This window comes from Carcharhinus amblyrhynchos, chromosome 9 (assembly GCF_965287045.1).
Source record: "Carcharhinus amblyrhynchos chromosome 9, sCarAmb.v2.hapA, whole genome shotgun sequence".
Classification (NCBI taxonomy): Eukaryota; Metazoa; Chordata; class Chondrichthyes; order Carcharhiniformes; family Carcharhinidae; genus Carcharhinus; species Carcharhinus amblyrhynchos.
In genome coordinates, this window is record NC_137332.1 from 16,431,569 (window position 1) to 16,454,265 (window position 22,697).

The following is a 22,697-nucleotide window of genomic DNA, read 5'->3' on the forward strand; positions in this document are numbered from 1 at the left end:
CTATAATTCCCCGCCTTTTGCCTGGCACCCTTCTTAAACAACGGCGTAACATTAGCCGTTTTCCAATCTTCCGGCACTTCCCCGGAATCCAGCGGCGTTTGGAAAATAACCACCAAGGCATCCACTATCACCTCCGCCATTTCTTCCAGAACCCTTGGATGCATTCCATCTGGTCCTGGGGACTTGTCCACAATCCGTCCCTCCAGTCTGTCGAGCACCGCCTCTCTAGTAACAATGTCATCAAGACCCTCCTGTCCTACCATCTTTCCATCGCTAACACCCGGCAAATTATTCACGTCCTCCTCCGTGAAGACAGAAACAAAAAAGTTACTCAAGGCCTCAGCCATTTCCCCATCCCCTACCACTAAGTCCCCCCTCTCATCCTCTAAGGGTCCAATGTTCACCCTAGCCAGCCTCTTCCTTTTTATATATTTATAAAAACTCTTGCTATCCTTTTTTATATTAAGCGCTAGCCCAGCTTCATAGTTTCTCCTACCCTTCTTTATCAGCTTCTTTGTCAATCTTTGTTGACATTTAAACCTCTCCCAATCCTCTTCTCGCCCACTACTCTTAGCTACTCTAAACGCCTCCGCTTTTAATTTAACACTTTCCTTCACCTCCTTCGTTATCCACAGCTTATTACCTCTCCTCCTACGGTCCTTTTTGACCATCGGAATAAATTTCTGCTGAGCACCAAGAAAGATCTCCTTAAAGATCCTCCACTGCTCCTCAGCAGACCTACCTTTCAACGCGCTCCCAGTCAACATTCGCCAATTCTTCTCTCATCCTTCTGTACTCCCCTCTGTTCAAACAAAGGACGCGTGTCCGGGAACCCACTTTCTACTCCTCCATCTGCACCAGAAACTCCACCATACAATGATCACTCTCCCCAAGAGGATCCTTCACCACAAGGTCCCTAATTCTACCCGCCTCGTTACATAACACCAGATCCAAGATAGCTCGCTCCCTCGTCGGCTCCAACACACACACTGTTCAAGGAAACTATCCCAACAGCATTCTAAGAACTCCTCCTCGAGCTCACTGCGTCCCACGTCGACCAATCAATATATAGATTGAAATCCCCCATAATGACAAAGTGCACAGAAGGGTGTGTTGTCTGCCTGGTGCTCGGGTACGGGATGTCGCAGCTGGGCTGCAGAGGAATCTGGAGTGGGAGGGTGAGAACCCAGTTGTGGTGGTACATGTGGGTGCCAGCGACGTAGGCAAAGTGCGGACTGAGGATCTGGGGAGGGAGTATGAGAAGCTGGGAATGGAATTAAAAAGTAGAACCGACAAGGTGGTCTTCTCTGGGCTACTGCCTGAACCGAGTGCAGACGGGCGTAGGGTTGACAGGATAAAGGAAGTGAATGGGTGGCTCAGAGATTGGTGTGGGAGGAATGGGTTTGAATTTATGGGGCATTGGCACCAGTATTGGGGTAGGTGGGACTTGTTCGGAAGGGATGGGGTTGGTCTGAATCGTGCTGGGACCAGAGTGCTGGCGAATCGAGTAAAGAGAACTGTAGACAGGGCTTTAAACTAATTAGGGGGGGGGAGGGTGCGAGGGTAGGTGATGTTAGGAGGTCTACAGTTAAGGATAGGGTACAGGTAAGGGAAGAGGCTGAGGATGTCCCAAGTGGTGGCGTTACGGCAAATAGGGTCCAGAAGAAGGCTGGGATGAAAGCGCTTTATCTGAATGCACGAAGCATTCGGAATAAAGTGGATGAGCTGGTGGCGCAGATCGACACAAATGGATACGATCTGGTGGCCATTACAGAGACGTGGCTGCAAGGTGACAGGGACTGGGAGATGAATGTACAGGGCTATCAAGTGTTTAGGAAGGATAGGCAGGAGGAAAGAGGGGGTGGCGTAGCTCTGCTGATTAAGGACAGCATCAAGGTGGTAGCAAGGGATGATATCGGAGCCAAAGAGCAGAAAGTGGAATCGTTGTGGGTGGAGATTAGGAACAGCAAAGGGAGGAAGACGCTGGTGGGTGTCGTCTATAGGCCCCCGAATAATGATCTGGAGGTGGGGCGGGCTGTTAACGCGCAAATAAGTGCGGCGTGCAGGAATGGGACGGCAGTAGTTATGGGGGATTTCAATCTGCATATTGATTGGTCGACCCATGTTGGACGAGGTGGGCTCGAGGAGGAGTTCTTGGAATGCTGCCGGGATAGTTTCCTGGAACAGTGTGTGTTGGAGCCGACGAGGGAGCGAGCTATCTTGGATCTGGTGCTATGTAATGAGGCGGGTAGAATTAGGGACCTTGAGGTGAAGGATCCTCTTGGAGAGAGTGATCATTGTATGGTGGAGTTTCTGTTGCAGATGGAGGAGGAGAAAGTGGGTTCCCGGACACGTGTCCTTTGTTTGAATAGAGGGGAGTATGGTAGGATGAGAGAAGAATTGGCGAATGTGGACTGGGGGAGCGCGTTGGAAGGTAGGTCTGCTGAGGAGCAGTGGAGGATCTTTAAGGAGATCTTTCTTGGTGCTCAGCAGAAATTTATTCCGATGGTTAAAAAGGACAGTAGGAAGAGAGGTATAAGCCGTGGATAACGAAGGAGGTGAAGGAAAGTGTTAAATTAAAAGCGGAGGAATTTAGAGTAGCTAAGAGCAGTGGGCGAGAAGAGGATTGGGAAAGGTTTAAATGTCAACAAAGATTGACAAAAAAGTTGATAAAGGAGGGTAGAAGAAGCTATGAAGCTGGGCTAGCACTTAATATAAAAAAGGATAGCAAGAGTTTTTATAAATATATAAAAAGGAAGAGGCTGGCTAGGGTGAACGTTGGTCCCTTAGCGGATGAGAAAGGGGACCTAGTGGTAGGGGATGGGGATATGGCTAAGGTCTTAAATAACTTTTTTGTTTCTGTCTTCACGGAGGAGGACGTGAATAATTTGCCGGGTGTTAGCGATGGAAAGGTGGTAGGACTGGAGGGTCTTAATGACATTACTGTTACTAGAGAGGTGGTGCGCGACAGACTGGAGGGGCTGATTGTGGACAAGTCCCCAGGACCGGATGGAATGCATCCGAGGGTTCTGAAAGAAATGGCGGAGGTGATAGTGGATGCCTTGGTGGTTATTTTCCAGACGTCGCTGGATTCCGGGGAAGTGCCGGAGGATTGGAAAACGGCTAATGTTACGCCGTTGTTTAAGAAGGGTGCCAGGCAAAAGGCGGGGAATTACAGGCCGGTTAGTTTAACGTCTGTGGTAGGTAAAATGTTAGAATCCGTCATTAAGGAGGAAATTGCGAGGCATCTTGAAGGGAATTGCTTGATAGGGCAGACGCAACACGGTTTCATTAAAGGGAAGTCGTGTCTGACCAATTTACTGGAGTTCTATGAGGATGTGTCTAGGGCGGTGGATAGAGGAGAGCCGGTGGATGTGGTCTTTCTGGATTTTCAGAAGGCGTTTGATAAGGTACCTCACAAGAGGTTACTGCAGAAGGTCAGAGGACATGGAGTTGGGGGTAGGGTGTTAGCGTGGATAGAGGATTGGTTGTCAAATAGGAGGCAGAGAGTGGGGGTCAATGGGTGCTATTCGGATTGGCGGTTGGTGACTAGTGGGGTGCCCCAGGGGTCGGTGCTGGGGCCTCAGCTATTTACCATTTATATAGATGATCTGGAGGAGGGAACCGAGTGTAGGGTGTCGAAATTTGCTGATGACACCAAGATTGGGGGAAAGGCAAATTGTGCGGAGGGTGTGGAGAGTCTGCAGAAGGATCTAGATAGGCTGGGCGAATGGGCCAGGAAATGGCAAATGGAATTTAATGTTGGCAAGTGTGAGGTGGTCCACTTTGGTAGGAAGAATGGTAGGAAGGACTATTACTTACGTGGCGAAAAACTGCAGCAGGCGACGGTGCAGAGGGACCTCGGAGTCCTTGTGCATGAGTCGCAAAAACCCAGCCTGCAGGTGCAGCAGGTGGTCAGGAAGGCGAATGGGATGCTGGCCTTCATAGCGAGGGGGATTGAATATAAAAGTAGGGAGGTCTTGCTGCAGCTGTATAGGGCATTGGTGAGGCCGCAGCTGGAGTACTGTGTGCAGTTTTGGGCGCCGCACCTGCGCAAGGATATTTTGGCCTTGGAGGGAGTGCAGAGGAGGTTTACTAGGCTGATACCGGAGTTGAGGGGGTTGAGCTATGAGGAGAGGCTGAATAAACTAGGCTTGTACTCGTTAGAGTTTAGAAGAATGAGGGGAGATCTCATTGAGACGTATAAGATGATGAATGGGATGGATAGGATAGAGGTGGAAAGACTCTTCCCGCTCAAAAAAGACAGTAGGACTAGGGGGCACAGCCTCAAGATAAAGGGGGGGCAGTTCAGAACGGAGTTGAGGAGGAACTTCTTCACTCAAAGGGTGGTGAATCTCTGGAATTCTCTGCCCGTTGAAGTGGTGGAGGCTGCCTCGCTAAATATTTTTAAGAAGCGGGTTGATGGGTTTTTGATAAGAGAGGGGATTAAGGGTTATGGGGAGAGGGCGGGAAAGTGGAACTGAGCCACGACAGATCAGCCATGATCTTATTGAATGGCGGGGCAGGCTCGAAGGGCCAGATGGCCTACTCCTGCTCCTATTTCTTATGTTCTTATGTTCTTATAATTATCGCCGTTCCATTCCTGCACGCCGCATTTATTTGCGCGTTAACAGCCCGCCCCACTTCCAGATCATTATTTGGGGGCCTATAGACGACACCCACCAGCGTTTTCCTCCCTTTGCTGTTCCTAATCTCCACCCACAACGATTCCACTTTCTGCTCTTTGGTTCCTATATCATCCTTTGCTACCACCCTGATGCTATCCTTAATCAGCAAAGCTACGCCCCCCACCCCCCCCCCCTTTTTCCTCCCGCCTATCCTTCCTAAACACTTGATACCCCGGACATTCAGCTCCCAGTCCCTGTCACCTTGCAGCCACGTCTCTGTAATGGCCACCAGATCATATCCATTTGTGCTGATCAGTGCCACCAGCTCATCCATTTATTCCGAATGCTTCGTGCATTTAGATAAAGTGCCTTCACCTGGACCCTATTTGCCAGAACACCACCAACCATACTCACGCCCCCTACTCCCTTTATTATTGGGACATCCTCGGCCTCTTCCCTTACCTGTACCCTCTCCTTAACTTTAGGCCCCGTAATGTCACCTACCCTCACACCCTCCCCCCCCCCCCCCCAATTAGTTTAAAGCCCTACCTACAGTCCTATTTACACAATTCGCCAGGATTCTGGTCCCAGCACGGTTCAGACCAACCCCATCCCACCCGAACAGGTCCCACCTACCCCAATACTGATGCCAATGCCCCATAAATTCAAACCCATTCCTCCCGCACCAATCCCTGAGCCACCCATTCACTTCCTTTAATCTTATCAACCTTATGCCCGTCTGCACTCGGTTCAGGCAGTAGTCCAGAGATAACCACCTTGTCGGTTCTACTTTTTAATTCCATTCCCAGCGTTTCATACTCCCTCCCTAGATCCTCAGTTTGCATTTTGCCTATGTCATTGGCACCCACATGTACTACCACGACCGGATTCTCACTCTCCCACTCCAGGTTCCTCTGCAGCCCAGATGTGACATCCTGGACCCGAGCACCAGGCAGACAACACACCCTTCTGTGCACTTCGTCATTGTGACAAAGGACAGTGTCAATACCCTTAACCCCACTGTCCCCAATTACGACTACGTTCCTTATCACCTTCTCTTTGCCTATATCCTGCGTCTGCATCACTGTACTGTGTGCAGTTTGCTCACCAACCTCACCTCCCTCGTTCTCGTCCACACTGGAAGCAAGAACCTCAAACCTGTTATGCAGATTGAGAGGCTGAGGCATCCGGTCCCCACCCTCCTTCCTCTGGTCCCCACCCTCCTTCCTCCTCTCAGCAGCCCCCTCTTGTTCCTGACCTTTAGAGTTAGCCAGTCTAGGGGGGTTGATGTCTCTTGCACCCCATTGACAATGGCACCCTCTCTCCCCCTGATGAGCCTCAGTGTCTGAAGCTCAGAGGCCAGCTCATCTGTCTTGAGCTGGAGCTCCTCCAGCAACCTGCACTTACTGCAGACATGGTCACTGGGAAGGACCCTGGGGTCCACCAGCTCCCACATCATACAGAAACAGCACATCACATGTCCCTCCATCATTCACTGTAGTGGTATTGAAAATTTCCACACAAACTTACCTGGCCCTTTTTCTCCCCAGCCCTTTGATCCTAAGCCCTAATAGCTCACTCTGCTTCCCTCTCACTCCGCTGCCTACACCAGGCCTCCTTTTAAACCTGGCGCTGTTTTAAAGCCTGCTCACCCACAAATCCCTGCTATCCACTCCCTTAGAATTCTTAAAGCGGTAAAAACAAAAAGCCCGCAAAAATGCTTTTCAGTGATTTAAACAGTTCTACAAGGTAAGTTCTTACTACGAAAGTGCTTTAAACTTATTTAAACAGGTTTTTAACAGGTACTTTCTTATCTGACTCTCTGCTCCAGCAAACAATGGAAGGCTTCACCGTGTGAGTACCTGATAAGCTAACCTGAAATTATCTTGGCCTTCAGACAATACTAATGAACTTAAGACTCACACAGGAAACCTTACTGACACTGTGCAAGAAAGACACGTGTACACATAATTCCAACAGTATTTGATTCAGAATTTTTAGGCAGAGAGGTGGATTCTGAGTCCAAACAAGGCCAAATGGAATTTTTCAAGACATCTGTAAATACTACACAACTTCTTGAATAGGATTAAATGGGTTATGTTCCAGACTTAAGGTGGCCCAAGGCTTTCACCTCCACGATCAAAAACAATTTCAGATTACTAGCTTTTAGGTTAAACAAAAACTGTAAATGAGATTAGTCACATGAATGATAAGAGTTTTCTATAAGGCAAAGGTGAAGTTGCACCTTTAACAGGTTTTTATTGTTAATGACGCAGAGTCCAACCTGTACTTTGAGATGTTAGTGGTTATGGTGGTCCAATTAACTCTTCAGTGCATTATGGTACCAAAGTAACTTGCACCAGGCTGCAATAAGAATTACTGAGCTGGGCGAAATTAGTGTACCACAGAACAGAAGGGACAGCTTGGCACTCAATATTTCTAAAAGATCAAGTTCCTAATCTCGGTCTGAGATCATATTTCAAAAAATCTCTCACCAAAAGGAAAAAGCTAAACTGGTCATGTATCACCAGTGATGACATTAACACCAGCAGAAATTTAAGAATAGATGTGACTGCCCTTTGAGGGAGAATAGTTAAAAAAGGAATTTAAAAAATGGAATACACCCTCATTCTCTTGGATGGAAGCAAATCTATTGACATACAAAATCATGTTCCAAATAAAAGTGCAGCCAGCTAGAGAATTACACTGAAGTAAAAGGTTGCACAGAGGATAGGCAAAAAACAGTATTTGTCCCTCAACATGACAAAATTCTTCGGAGGCTGGGTTAAGTCCCCAGACAGGCAGGTGGGTCAGCCAAAGTAAGAACAGACAGTTGTGTTTGCAGCTTGTGAGATGGAAGCAATGAGGATTCTGATAGGCAGACTCCTGAAGAGAACCCCAAGAGAGGGGAATAATAAACAGGGAATAGACTAACATTTCTGTTAAGAAGCAACTTGCTGATTTCTGTATTATAAACGTGTTTGCTTCTCAAGATAGCCAGGTTATGAATGGCTGGATTTGTTCAGCTGTTTATTTTTACATGGGAAACAGTGCCTTCTTTACTCACCTCACATTCCTTTTCTTGAGGGATTACAATAAATGTTACATGTCCATAATCATTTTCTTTTTGCAAACATCCAAGTGAAGAACCATAGCTAATGTGCATGCACCAGTATTGGAAGCAGTGAAATAGCCTTTGTAATTATGATATTGGCTCCAAACGTTTGATAATGGTTACACCAATTTACATACCCAGTGATTACCAGAATGAAGAAAAAGGTGAACTCAATGGGTTTGGGCCCTTTATTATTGAGCAATTCCTGTACTTTGTAAATGGAAAAAACTAAGCATGATTAATTGATAGGAACAGGATGTCACATTACAGACAGTTTCAGCACAGGCCAGTTTTGCTGAAGATAATGGTTCCTTGTTAGCAGCCTTCAGTCCCCCCCAAATGATAATTTCACCAGCACAGATTTAATGGAAAAGAACAGGAAGATCTTTTGTTTTATTATTTTGATTTTATCAGGCTAACAGAATGGGGTAAATACAAAGCCAAAGGCTCACTGAAGATTACCAAAATAAATAGTTCAAAGACACTGCTGCCACATGGCTATTACTGAACTCTTACGTTATTGATACTTGGATCAGCCCAAAATAAAAGGCAATAATGCGTACCTGCCCTCTCTGCTCTCAACAACCCAAGATTAGTTCTTTTTTAGTTTGAGCTGACAATTCCCCAAACTGTTTAGAATCCAAGGCCGAGGGAGATGAAGCAACTATTAGCTGTGATTGCTGCTCCTGATTGCAACTAATTGACCCTTACTGGAAAACACATGGGAAGGCATAAGTACATTCAGACATGATACCCTCCACAGTCAAACATTTAGCCAGCACAGGTCTCGAGGCATACATGTCAAGAATGGTCACTTAGGCCATGTACTGAAAGGCTGCTTGCGTCTGTCAAAATAACCAAGAGAAGTTAACCAGCTCAAAGGAAAAAGGAGACAAATTGGTATAAATGAACTTGCTCCAACATTCTCCCATAGCAGCTGGATGAAATTACACAAACTAAAATCTAATTATCTTCAGTGCTACAAACTGGAATTGACCTGCAATGACTCCAGCCTAAACTTAAAGAGATTATGAAACCCCATAGCACTAAGTAAACAAAAGCAGGTAAGCATTGTTAGCTTTCCAGGCCACTGTATCTCTCAACCAAGATTACTAAAAGGAATACAAGATAAATCAATAATGTAAAACTGCAACAACAGCCACGTTACAGCAGCAGTGTCTTTGAACTTTTTGTCTTGGTTATCTTCAGTGAACCTTTGCACTTCTGTTTACCTGGTATATGTTGTTGAGACTAATAAAATTGGAATAGTAAAATAAAAAGTCTTTTCTCTTGCATTAAATCTACACTGGTGAAACTAGCAGCTGGGAGGATTGAAGACAGCTCAAAGGAAGCATTATCTTTAGCAAAACTGGTTTGGTGCTGAAACTGTCTGTCTAAGTGTTACATCCTATTCCATTTGACCCTTCAAGCCAGTTATGCCATGGTTGATCTTCTACTCTAATTCCACTATTCCATGATATTCTCAAATTCCCCAATTCCCTTTGTACCCAAAAATCCACTGATTCCTCATGTTGATATATTCAATGATTAAGCACCCACAGTCCACCAAAGGTACAGAATTCTGAAGTAAAGAAATTTCTTATCTTGGTCACAAATGGCTGATGTCTTATTCAAAGACTGACCGCTCGTTCCAGACATGGGAAATATTCTCAAAGCACCCACCCTGCCAAGCCCCCAAAGAATCTATGCATTTCAATGAAGTCACCTCTCATTCCTCTAACTTCTAGGAAATGTAGCACTAATCTGTTCAATCATTCTCCAAAGAAAGCAATTCAGTGAACCCTAGTTGCACTCGAGGCAAATTCATTCTTCCCCAGCTAAAGAGATCTGTCTTCAGTTGAGTGGTACTACTACTGTGTTAATTGGAATAGATTTCAAATAGATCTAACAATACAAGAGTGAGCAACTATGAGATGCTAAGGGTCATCATCAACAGAATTGTACGCAACTACAATATGTAACCTCACGGCCCGGCATATCCTCCATTCTACCATTAGCACCAAGCCAAGGTTCAAGCCTGCTTCAAAGAAGAGTGCAGGAATGTTGGCCTAGCCAGCAAAGCCCAATAACTTGAATGACAAAAAAAGGACCAAAATTATATTCAGCGCTCCAGATGTGGTATTACCAAGGCCTAGTATAGTTACTGCACTACTTATTCACTCATATTTCAAAACTTTTGTAATGAAGGCTAACATAACAGTTGCTTTCTTAATGTTTTGCTGTACATCAACTCTGTGATCCATGTACAGGTTACAAAGCCGCTGAGATCCCTCCGAATGCAACAGTTCCCAGCTTCATCACTTAAAAAAAACACTTCAATTTTACCATCTGCCAGGTTTCACGGCCAGGGCATTAACATGGGTCTCTGGGTCCTTCTTCAGTGATCACTCACAAGTATGATTGTTCACCAAAACTGCCATATCACTGATCTGGGATTTTGTGGGTCCTTGCAATGGCTGATGAGCCCAATCCTGAAGCTGCATCACTGGACCAGTGTTTCCAGGAAGTGGGACTGGCCCTTGGATTTGAGATCGCTAGTGTTCCTTTCTCAGGCATCTTTTCCAGGCCTCTCTTGCTGGTGAACATTTGTGAAGTAATGTGTCCCTTCAATCAGGAGGTTGCTCCAGGTAGGTCTCTTCTGAGCAAAGGTCTCCAGGCTAAGGAGGCATTGATGTCCACGTCACATTTCTTGAGGTAAGCCTTCAGGATATCCTTGAAGCGTTTCCCTTATCCTCCTCTTGTTCACATGTCCTCCTTGAGCTGGGTGAAGATGATTTGCTTTGGCAGTTGAGACTCTGGCACCATTCACCTGACGAAGGGACTAACCCCGAAAGCTTGTGCGTTTACTATCAAATAAATCGGTTGGACTAAAACCTGGTGTTGTCAGACTTTTTACTGTGTTTACGCTAGTCCAACGCCAGCATACCCACATCACACCCTGCCCATCCAGCAGAGTTGGTGTTAGATGACAATACCACTACACCACTGCATCCCCTTGCCTTATTTTCCATTCAAAACGTAACTTGTATAACTGCGGTGAACTGCTAAAATGAAGTCTCTGGGAAGGGCCCATTTGAACCCTGCACGTTTCCCCATAAGGGCTCGACGTACTGAGTTATCGTTAGCATTTTCATACCTCCTGAGTGGTGACATCATAAGCAGCAGTTTGGTAAAAACTGTGCATACAACACATTTTTCATGAGCATCAAATTTTAGTGAATCATAGAGAAAAGCACCTAAATTTTAGTATAAAAGAAATTTTATGCAAGAGAGGTCATCATTCTGGAGTGGGTGGAAGGAAGATCAAATTGCAATACTCAGATGTGCTCCCATTTTTCAAACAAAACACTGATTGTATTTCCTCTAATCCATTACTCAGTCATCTCTCCTACCTTTTGTTCAGTGTTTAGAACATTACAGCGCAGTACAGGCCCTTTGGCCCTCGATGTTGCGCCGACCAGTGGAACCAATCTAATGACCCTCTAACCTCAACTATTCCAATATTATCCATATGCCTATCCACTGACCATTTGAAGTTGGCGAGTCCACAACTGCTGCAGTCAGGGCATTCCTCGCCCTTACTACCCTCTGAGTAAAGAACCTACCTCTGACATCCATCCTATATTTATCACCCCTCAATTTAAAGCTATGTCCCCTCGTGTTAGCCATCACCATCCGAGGAAACAGGCTCTCACTGTCCACCCTATCTGATCCTCTGAACATCTCATATGCCTCAATTAGGTCACCTCTTAACCACCTTCTCTCGAACGAAAACAACCTCAAGTCCCTCAGCCTTTCCTCATAAGATCTTCCCACCGTTTAATCATGTTGCACAGCATCACAGGACATATTATGTTAAAGGGTTTATACAGATGCAAGTTGTTGGTGTCCAGACCTTTTTATTCCTCTAATACTAGGCACATAGACACCCATCTTGCAAGAGAAGAATTAAAATAAAAACAATTCTGGCATTACCATTCCCAAACTCCATTTTACTTGCCCAAAGCAACAGTGGCTGCAATGCTGATATGGTACTAATTAACACAGGACATGATCAAATTGGAGTGACTGAAATGGACTTGAAAAATCTTGCAATGCCGTAACAAGGAAAAGATTACTTTCCCTATGAGATAAGAGACAGATCCCAAATTAGTGATGTTCATTCATGCAGAAAGTCATGAAAGGGAGACCAGTTACGAGCAGAGTCTAACACAGATCCATATTACATTGTCCATTACAATCAATGATCCAGATGAAGGTGTAATGTGTACTGTCAGCAAATAGCTGACAGGACAAAAATGTGCTCATGTTAGGTGATGTTGCAGCAGTGCCTTTGAACTACTTGATTATCTTCCATGAATTTTTGGTTCTTTTGTCTGTTTTCTAGGCATTGTGCGAAATGTTATTGAAATTACAGCATTCCTGAGTCAGAAAAGAAAAAACTTTCAATGCAAGTGATGTTGTTATGAAGTAAATCCCGCCTTTTCCACCAGGAAAGTGAGCAAGCTCAGATAACAGCAGGCAAAAATTTTGTTCTGGGCAAATGAACATTCTACTGAGTGAAGGAACTACAACAACTCAATAAGCCAAAGAATGATCTAAATGATAAATATACAGCTTTCATGCATATGGGATAAAAAGAAATTTAGAAATGCCAAAATCTGTCACTATCCACACTGACTGTGTTCCCAGGGTCATTTTATCCACTGCGTAACATGCAAGACAGCCATAAGGAATGAGTATATTACAGTGCAGTCAGCAAAGCATTCCCAAACAAGACACTTCCCCAAAACTATATCACTTGGATCAATGTCACAAAATAATTAAGCTTTATGATATTCAGTTACAATCCAATCCAAACACTTCCGATCATTGACTGGTTTATTCCTTTTCCTGCATAAACGTCACAAGCAGTAGAAAAAACAATATACAGTAAGAAATGTCTAGACAAAAAGACAGCCAAAACCATGTTTATTGCACCAAATATACAGTAAAGTAATCAGAGTTCAAACCCAAAGATAACACCCACTTTCAATTCCTATGTTAAAATAGTAAGAAGTGAGTGAGAGGGGAGAAGTATAATTTGGATGCTAGAGGGAGGTTTTTCACACAGAGGGCCATGGGGGTATGGAATGCACTACCAAGTAAGGTGGTGGAGGCAGGCACGCTGGACTCGTTTAAGGTTTACTTAGACAGACACATGAGCGAAACAGGGATGGAGGGTTATAGGAGACAGTTTTAAATAAGGGTCAGAGCCTCAGGATGTTACTGGAAATGTAATGCTATATGTGTTAATGTTTTGTCTCTTTTACTGCGCAGGTGCGTCGGTCCACCTTGTTGGCTAACGAGGGGCATACACACGGTGGGTCATGCGTGGGCTGCTCTTGGATGTTTCGAGAGTGGCCTAGTACTTCGCGTCGTTTGTGTATGCTTAAAACTGGACCAGCAGATGGGCACCACAACAGCTCAGTGACTATCACTGCCAGCTGTGCAGATACATGGATTTGGGCCAGTGTCTGTGGGAGTTTGCGCATTCTCCCTGTGGTTGCGTGGGTTTCCTCCAGGTGCTCCGGTTTCCTCCCACATCCCAAAGCTGTGCTCTTAGGCTGAGTGGTGTAACAAATTATCCCGAAAGTATTCTCCCCTGAATCTGGTTTCCAATGGGGATACCATAAGCATAGACAAGAGTCAAGGGAGGTGTAGGAAAAATACATTGTTAAGATGGCGGCGTGGGCTCATTGGGCCGAAGGGCCTGTTTCCTGTGCTGTGTTGTTCTTTGAGTGAACACCTGATAAAGGTCACTGCTCCAAAAGCTCGTGATTCCAAATAAACCTGGTGTTGAAACACTTCTTATTGTGCCCATTCCAGTCCAACATCAGCATCTCCACAACTGTGTTAAAATATGGTGTGACAAGTTATATAAACTATTGTATATTGTCAAGAAAAATGATGACGATGATATGAAAATATCAGGGAAAGCCAATAAATTGGAATGTCATGTTTTTAAAAAAATTTAAAAATGGAATTTGCTTAAAGGCAATGTTTTGGTTTGGGTAATGAAACCGGTAAAGCTTGGTATTGCTCCTGCTCTGCCCAAGACTGCATGAAACTACAAAAGGTCTTGAACGTAGCCCAATCCATCATGCAAACCAGTCTCCCATTCATTGACTGTCTACATTTCCTGTTGCCTGGGAAAAGCAGCCAGCATAATCAAGGAACCCACGCACCCCGGGCATTCTCTCTTCCACCTTCTTCCGTCAGGGAAAAGATACAAAAGTTTGAGGTCACGTACCAACTGACTCAAGAACAGCTTCTTCCCTACTGCCATCAGACTTTCGAATGGACCTACCTCACATTAAGTTGATCTTTCTCTACACCCTAGCTATGACTGTAACACTACATTCTGCATGCTCTTGTTTCCTTCTCTATGAACAGTATGCTCTGTCTGCATATCGCGCAAGAAACAACACTTTTCATTCTATTCCAATACATGTGACAATAATAAATCAAAATCAAATCACATTTTGATTTGTTGATGAGTCGAGTAACACTGCAAACTGATACAAAAACAGAAAATGCTGGAAAAACTGGCAGCAGGTATGACAGCATGTGTGAAAAGCCAACGTTTCAAGTCGGCATGACCCTTCAACAGAGCAAACTGATGTTTGTCCAAAGCAACCTAGTAACATTGAGGAATAGTGCAAAAAAGGGTTTGAATAAGGTGTCAGTGGTTTAAAGGAGGAGGCAAGGTGTGAATGTTGCATTTGTATTCTAACAGGCAGGCTCACAAAATGAAGGCAATTAAATTTAACTTCTGAAGATGTTAATTCAGATAAGAGATCAATAGAGAAAAACAGAATATCAGAAGTAGTTCAACTTATGCAAGAATAACTGTTTTGAGATATCAGCCCAAAGCAGGAATAGCTGTTTGAACTGCCAGCAAGCTGTGTGAAGAAAGCCTGCTTTCAACAACCAGCTGTTTTGTCCTGTTGTGACTAATAAACTTTAAAACTTAGACATAGAACCCAGCTTTTAGCAGCTGAAAGTCCTATCATTGTACAACCAATGCAATTGCCCCCATTAATCAAAGTAATGTGATATTTAACCATTGCTACAACTGTGCATCTGAACTGGTTATGCTCCAATTAATCTGTAGACTTTTTGCACAAAATTGAACTTTCCCATACCAGAAACAACTGAACTCTACTAAATCTTAGGCATGTGCACTGCTTCTTAGCGAAGAGTTGACATAAACAGGTCTTTTTCTGATCGGCAGGTAGGGACTAATGGGGTACCACAGGGTTCTGTGCAAGAACCCCAACTGTTCACATTATATATTAATGATTTGGAACAGGGAATAAAACGTAAAATCTCCAAATTTGCAAATGATACAAAGTTTGGTGGGAGGATACAGAGACGTTTCAGTGTGACAGGCTGAGTGTGTGGGCATCTGCATGGCAGATGCAGTATAATGTGGATAAATGCACTTCAGTAGTAAAAATAGGGAGACAGATTATTATTATTTCAATGGGTGTAAATTGAAAGAGGTAGATACGCACCGAAACCTTGCCGACCTCGTTCATCAGTTGCTAAAAGCAAGCATGCAGGTACAGCGGGTAGTAAAGAAGGCAAATGGTATGTTGGCCTTCATAGCGAGAGGATTTGAGTATAGCAATAGAGTTGTTTTACCTCAATTGTGCACGGAGTTAGTGAGGCCACACCTGGACTATTTGTTTCAGTTGGCAGGGAGGGGGGGGTCCAGAACAAGGAGGAGAAGGGGTAAACCGTCTAGGACTAAAGTGAGGAGAAATTTCTTCTTCATCCAGACAGTAGTGAATTTGACTACCATAGAAAGTAGTTGAGGCAAAAACAGTGTGTGATTTCAAAAAGAAATTAGATATAGCTCTTGGGATGTAGCTCAAAGGGATCAAGGGACTTCATTAAGAAGTGTGTAGAAGACTGTTTTGCAAAGAAACAAATCCACATGTTTCCCAACCGGAAACCATGGATGAACAGGGATATCCACTGCTTGCTGAGGTCCAGGTCTGGGGAGTTCAAATCAGGTGACCCTGGCCCATAAAAAAAATCCAGATGTTATTTACGGAGATCCATCAAAGATGCCAAAAGACAGTACCAAACCAAGCTGGAATCCCAGGCCAGCCACACAGACTCATGCCAACTATGTTATGGTCTGGAAGACATAACAGGCTACAAAATGAAGGCATATAAAATCACCGGAACCAATGCACCCCTCCCCGATGAGCTCAATGCATTCTATGCCCATTTTGAGCAAGGAGTCAGCAAGAGCACGTCCTCCACCCCAGTAGCCTCTGCTGAACCCTTATCCGAGGTCACTAATGGAGACATCAGGGCCGCCTTCTTGAAAGTCAACCCACGAAATGCAACTGGCCTGGATGGGGTACCCAGATGAGCACTCAGATCCTGTATGGACCAGCTGACGGGGGTATTTGCAGACATCTTCAACCTCACTTTACATCAGAGGTCCTTATCTGCTTCAAGAAAGTGACCATCATCCTGCTACTATAGAAAAAACAGGCAATGTGCCTTATTGATTATCGTCCGGTGGCTTTGACATCCATCATTACGAAGTGTTTCGGAAGATCACTCATGGCATGAATCAATTCCAGTCTCCCAAACTGCCTGGATCCACTACACAGTAGGTCCACAGCAGCCATCCCTGGCCCTACACTCAACCCTGGAACACCTGGACAATAAAGACACCCATGTCAGGAGTTTTATTTATTGACTGCAGCTCTACCTTCAACACCATTATTCCTACAAAATTCATCTCCAAACTCTGACCTGGTGCTCGGCTCCTCCTTCTTGACTGGATTCTAGACTTCATAATAAGGATATCAGTAAGGATGGGCAACAACATCTCCTCCACGATCATTAACACCTGTGCCCTACAAAGTTGTCTCCTCAGCCCCTTACTATACTCTTCATACACCCATGACTCTGTGGCCAAATTCTCCTCCAACTTGATTTTCAACTTTGCTGATGATACCACCCTCGTGGGTCAGATCTCAAACAATGATAAGAAAGAATACAGCAAAGAGATAGAGAATCTAGTGAACTAGTGTGATGACAATAACCTCTCCCTCAATGTCAGTAAAACAAAGAAGACAGTCATCAACTCCACGAAGCATAGTTGAGGACATGCCTGTGTCTAAAACAATGGGGACGAAGTGGAAATGGTCAACAGCTTCAAGTTTCTAGACATTCAGATCACCAACAAACCAACTGGTCCATCAACACCGATGCTATAGTTATGAAAGCCCAGCAATGCCTCTCCTTTCTCTACAGGCTAAGGGAGTTTGGTACGTCAGCTTCAACGCTCACCAACTTTTATAGATGCACCTTAGGAAACATTCTTTGATTGTATCAAAGCTGGGTATGGCTCCTACTGTTTCCAAGACGACAAGAGTCACGAATGAAGCCCAGTCCATCATGCAAACCAGCCACCTATCCATTGCCTCTGTCTACACTTCCCGTTGTCTTGGAAAATCAACCAGTATAATCGAGGACCCCACTCATCCCACACACTCTCTTCCACCTTCTTCCATCAGGAAAATGAAACAAAAGTCTGAGGACACGTACCAACCGACTCAAGAACAGCTTCTTCCCTGCTGCCAGACTTTTGAATGGTCCTACCTTATATTAAGTTGATATTTCTCTACACCCTATGACTGTAACACTACATTCTGCATCCTCCTTTCTTTCTCTATGAACAATATGCTTTGTGTAGCGTGCAAGACTTTTCACTGTAAGTTAATACATGTGACAATAATAAATCAAATCAAAGGATATCAGAGGTAGAATATTGAATTTGACTCAATCATGATCAAAATTAATGTTGGAGCAGGCTCGAAGGGCCAAATGGCCTACTCCTGCTTCTGTTGTGTGTTACTTATGCCTAAGCTGCCAAGTCATTGCCCATTATTTTATTCTAAGCACAAATACAAATGATTAGTGGCAACAATTATAGGTTTCTCTAAAATGTAGCTCTTCCTCATGCACTTAATGTTTTGGCTCAGAAATAAAAAACATACTTCTTTACTTAATATTTAGCAGTTTGTATCGACCATCGTCACAAAATTTTCTTGTCGTTATTGATGTTTTTGGTAACCACCACAGATGTCAGCTTCAGATCATAATTAGAAATACAAGTTTGAGCTCAAGATACAGGTTTTTCACTCTTGCAGTGGCCCATGAGTCTAGGCAGCACTAACAGACATTTTAAATTGTAGTCTGATTCAATCCAATATCAACGCTGAGATTAATACTATTCAGCACTAACTAGCAATGTAAACGGCGGGGGGGGGGGGGGGTATCTAAATTGCTGGACAGTGCTCAGTACTGATCACTTCAAATTTCTAATTTGAACTTAATCAATGCAACTAAAGATCTAAAGGAGATGAACAGTTGATTAATCGGCCACTTAAAATACTCATCAGCAAAGGTCGTTTGTGCTATCGTTCAAATTGACCACTGTAACTGGATGTGGCTGCAAGTCCCTTGCTGCGGAGTCTGTGACAAACATTTAAATTGTACAAATTCCCCAACAGAAAAAAATTTAGATTTATTGGAAACAAATTAGAACTGCACTTCCTAAAACTTACATAGAGCAGTACAGCACAGGAACAGGCCCTTCAGCCCACAATGTTGCGCCAAACATGACACCAAATTAAAGTAATTCCTTCTGCCTGTCCCAGGTCCATATCCTTCTATCCTTGCATATTCATACGCTCATCTAAAAACTCCTTAATGTCCCTATTGTATCTGCTTGCACCACCACCTCTGGCAGGACATTCCAGACACCTACGCTTTGCGTATAAAAATGTGGCTTTCAATGTCACCTTTGAACTTCACCATCTCACTTTAAGTGCATAGCACCTAGTATTAGACATTTCAACTCTGGAAAAAGATTCTGACAGTCAACCCTACCTGTGCCTCTCAATTTTATAGATTTATTAGATCTTCCTTCAGCTTTCGCTGTGCCACAGAACTTCTTTTATTCTCCACAGATAGTGCTGTGAGGCAATGCACTGACCCACACACAACATCTGGACAGATCTGGTTTGTGCTGAGGGAGCCTCTCCAATCCTCTTTTGCACCAAGAAACCCAATCTTAACATAGTAAGAATGAAAGGCACTACACCTGGGCCTACTACAGCCTGCTGGAGGAGGACGGAAGAGAATAAACAACATTTCCACATCCAATAATCCTGCCAAAAAAGCACACCGTATGTATAGGTTGAATAAAGATCAGAATAATCTATAACGCCTGGTCAAAACACTTGATGATTTACCAGCATTGTTTAATAAGTTACTGAAGGGTTACTATAAGGCAGCATGGTGGCACAGTGGCTAACACTGCTGCCTCACAGAGCCAGGGATCCTGGTTCAATTCCGGCCTCAGGTGACTGAAGTTTGGACATTCTCTCCACGTCAACATGGGTTTCCTCCCACAGTCCAAAGATATGCAGGTCAGATTGACTGGCCATAGTAAATTGCCCCATAATGTCAGGAGGATTAGCAGGCTAAATACATGGTGTTGGGAGGGTGGGCCTGGTGGGATTGTGGTCAGTGCATTCTTGATGGGCCAAATGGCCTCTTTCTGCACTGTGGAAATTGTATGATTTTATGATGGTAAAGTCAATACCTACAGAATTGTTCCATAGAAACCCTACACTGCAGAAGGAGGCTACTCAGCCCATCATGTCTGCACCGACAACAATCCCACCCCAAGCCGTATCCCCCACAACCTTTCACGTTTACCCTGCTAATCCCTCTAACTACATATCCTAAGACACTACAGGACAATTTACCATGGCCAATCCACCTATCCTGCACATATTACGGCTGTGGGAAGAAACCCATGCAGACACTGGGAGAATGTGCAAACTCCACACAGACAATGACCCAAATCAGGAATCGAACCTGGGTCCTTGGACCTGTGAAGCAGTAATGCTAATCACTATACCACCGTGCTGCCCATAGGACAAGGTATTCCAAAGATGGAAATGAAAATTAATAACATTTTGACAGTATATTTGCTTCAGAAATATATTACCAGTCAATATCAATTTGTATGTCAATATTCTTCCAGTTAAAATACAAAATCAACTTTATTAGTGGTTTTCTGTGCATTCAAAATAACAGCTAAGAATGAAAAACCATTTCACACTTTGATCTACAAATTAAACTTCAAGAACTGCAACATTATCTACACACCTCAAAGAAAATATGCACAATAAAAATAAAGCAAACTGCACAAACATGAGCTCACCAACTAACATATCATCAGTCTCCAGATTCTCACAATTCTCCTCCAGTAACTTCAGTTTCCCATAAAACGTTTTCTATTAATATGGTTTTCATGGTACATCTAGCAACTTTGATCTGCACACACTGCTGTCAACTTCCCAGTGGGAAAAAGCATTAATCAGGTACAACTGACTTAGCTTTTAAAATTCCATACAACTGCAAATAATTATTAAGTTGGGTAACTTTATGTGAGCTGCAAAGTGCTGCACCAAAGGATACTCCCTCACTTATGTTTTGTCCAATGCTCCTTTCCTTCCTGAAGATGTTGACTGCTGCTGGAGTACAGTTCCTCTCATACCAGTGGTCAGTGGGAATGCAAATAGTGAAACCAAGATGCCATTTCCATGCAGCCCTGAATCAGCTAATCTTAACCAGGATGTTGCTAAAATTGGCCTCAACAGCCCCAGGCTGGGCATAAGAATACGCACCCAGGGCCACCCCCCAAAAAAATACACATAGGGCACTACACAAATTACTGAACGCATGAAAGAATGTGCCACATCTATGACAGCGTCAAAGTGCCACCTACAATATTAAAACAGAACCACAAACCAAGACGATCACAAAATTGCTGTCACCACAGAATGTCACTTCAGTTGCCCATGGTGATGTGGCATTTAATTAAACGTCACCCAGGCAGCAAAACACTGATTGAATTTCACTTCCCCATCCCAACCAGTAAGTCATGTATTGGAAGAAGAGGCGAGAGGAAGAGTTGTCAGCATTTCTTGTTGTATACACAGGCACTGAAATCGTTTTTTTTTAAGCTGCATCTCCAGGATGGCTGGTGACACTGCCAGGCTCTCAGAGGTACCAGCTGATGTTATTGGTGTCAGTAGTTGCAGACAGACTGACTGACAAGCGCTGCTTTGGAGGCAGGCCTGGGTGTAGGGTGCAGAGCAGCAACAGTAGGGAAATCCCCCCCCCTCCTCCCACCCCCCCCAAAAAAAAAGGTGCATCCATTCGGCCCCAATCTGGACAGAGTGGCGCAGACAGCAGCATCTCCTCCTCCCCCGCCTCCCTTTCCCCTGTGTGGGGAGGAGAGTCTGGGGTCAGTCCCGGGCCTACGGTCAGCTCCTGCCCCCGACTTCCCCCCTCCTCTGCTGATCGTCCCCGCGGTGTTCATGGGGAGGAGGAGGAGGAGGAGGCAGTTCTTTCCGCCTCCCCCCCTTCACCGGGCCCGCCCGGAACTCTTGCCCAGCCCGCTGTCCGGTGCTGGATTTCAGCACTGGGGGGAGGCCCCAAGGAGCCGCCTGACTGACCGGCCGGCCGGCCCGCTCCCTCCCTCACAGCCCGCTCATTAATGATTAAACAGCCGGCCCTTACCTTGGAAATATTTCACCCGCCGCCACCCTGTGCCCCTCCCGCTTAAAGATTAACTTTCCATTGGGCGTGAGCGCACTGAGCAGCCCAGGGTTCAGTGCTCCCTGGCGGGGCCCGTCTGTGTCTCTGTCCCGACCCGAGTGTGTGTGTGTGTGTCTCCCCGCCCCCTCCCCCACAAACAGGCCCGAGGGGCGGGGCCTGTGATGTCAGCGGAACGCCCCGCCCCTCCCCGCCCCCGCCGCGCGCACGGAGCGTAACGTCCTCCAGCAGCAGGAGGGCAGCCCAGAGACAGAGTGATGCAGCACCCAGAGCAATCTAACTACGTAGAGACAGTGTAATGCAGCACCCAGGGTAACACAGTCCAGAGACAGAGTGATGCAGCACCCAGAGCAATCTAACTACGTAGAGACAGTGTAATGCAGCACCCAGGGTAACACAGTCCAGAGACAGAGTGATGCAGCCCAGAAACAGAGTGATGCAGCAACAATCCCACAGACAGAGTGATGCAGCTACAATGCCAGAGGCAGAGTAATGCAGCACCCAGAGCAATGTAACTACCTAGAGACAGTGCAATGCAGCACCCAGAGTAATGCAGCAATAATCCCAGAGCCAATGTAATGCAGCCCAGAGGCAGAGTAATGCAGCAACACAACAGCAACCCCAGAGTCAATGTAATGCAGCCCAGAGGCAGTAATGCAGCACCCAGCTATGTAACCACCTAGAGACAGTGCAATGCAGTACCCAGAATAATGCAACGACCAGAGCAATGCAGCACCCAGAATAATGCAGCAAAAATCCCAGAGCCTGAATAATGCAGCCCAGAGATGGTGCGATGCAGCACCCAGAGTAATGCAGCAGGCCAGAGGCAGTGCAATGCAACATCCATTCCTAGGGACAGTGCAATGCAGCACAGAGCTAGAGCAATGCAGCAGCCCAGAAGTAGAGTTATACAGCATGCAAAGTTACACACCAGCCAAGAGTAATGCAGCCACACAGACGCAGTGCAATGAGGCAGCCCAGAGCAATGCAGCAACAATCCCAGAGCCTGAGAAATGCAGCATCCAGAACAATGCAGCAACGATCCCAGAGCCAGTGTAATGCAACCCAGAGGTGGTGTAATGCAGCACCCAGAGCAATGCAGTAACAATTCCAGAACCAGAGTAATGCAGCAGGCCAGAGGCAAAGTAATGCAACACTCACTCCGAGGCAGTGCAATGCAGCACACAGAGCCAGAGCAATGCAGCAGCCCAGAAGCAGAA

General features: G+C 45.1%; 1 protein-coding gene across 7 annotated transcripts in view; it reads right to left on the reverse strand.

The window, feature by feature from the left end:
- The window catches only part of LOC145347607 (ecotropic viral integration site 5 protein homolog), a 230,399-nt gene extending 208,826 nt beyond the window's left edge, over window positions 1-21,573 (reverse strand). For all 7 annotated transcript variants that reach the window (XM_080195216.1, XM_080195215.1, XM_080195218.1 and 4 more), the window contains exon 1: window positions 21,442-21,573. The gene's annotated coding sequence lies outside the window, so the exon portion shown is untranslated. The remainder of the gene's footprint in view (window positions 1-21,441) is intronic.
- Window positions 21,574-22,697: the final 1,124 nt, after the last annotated feature.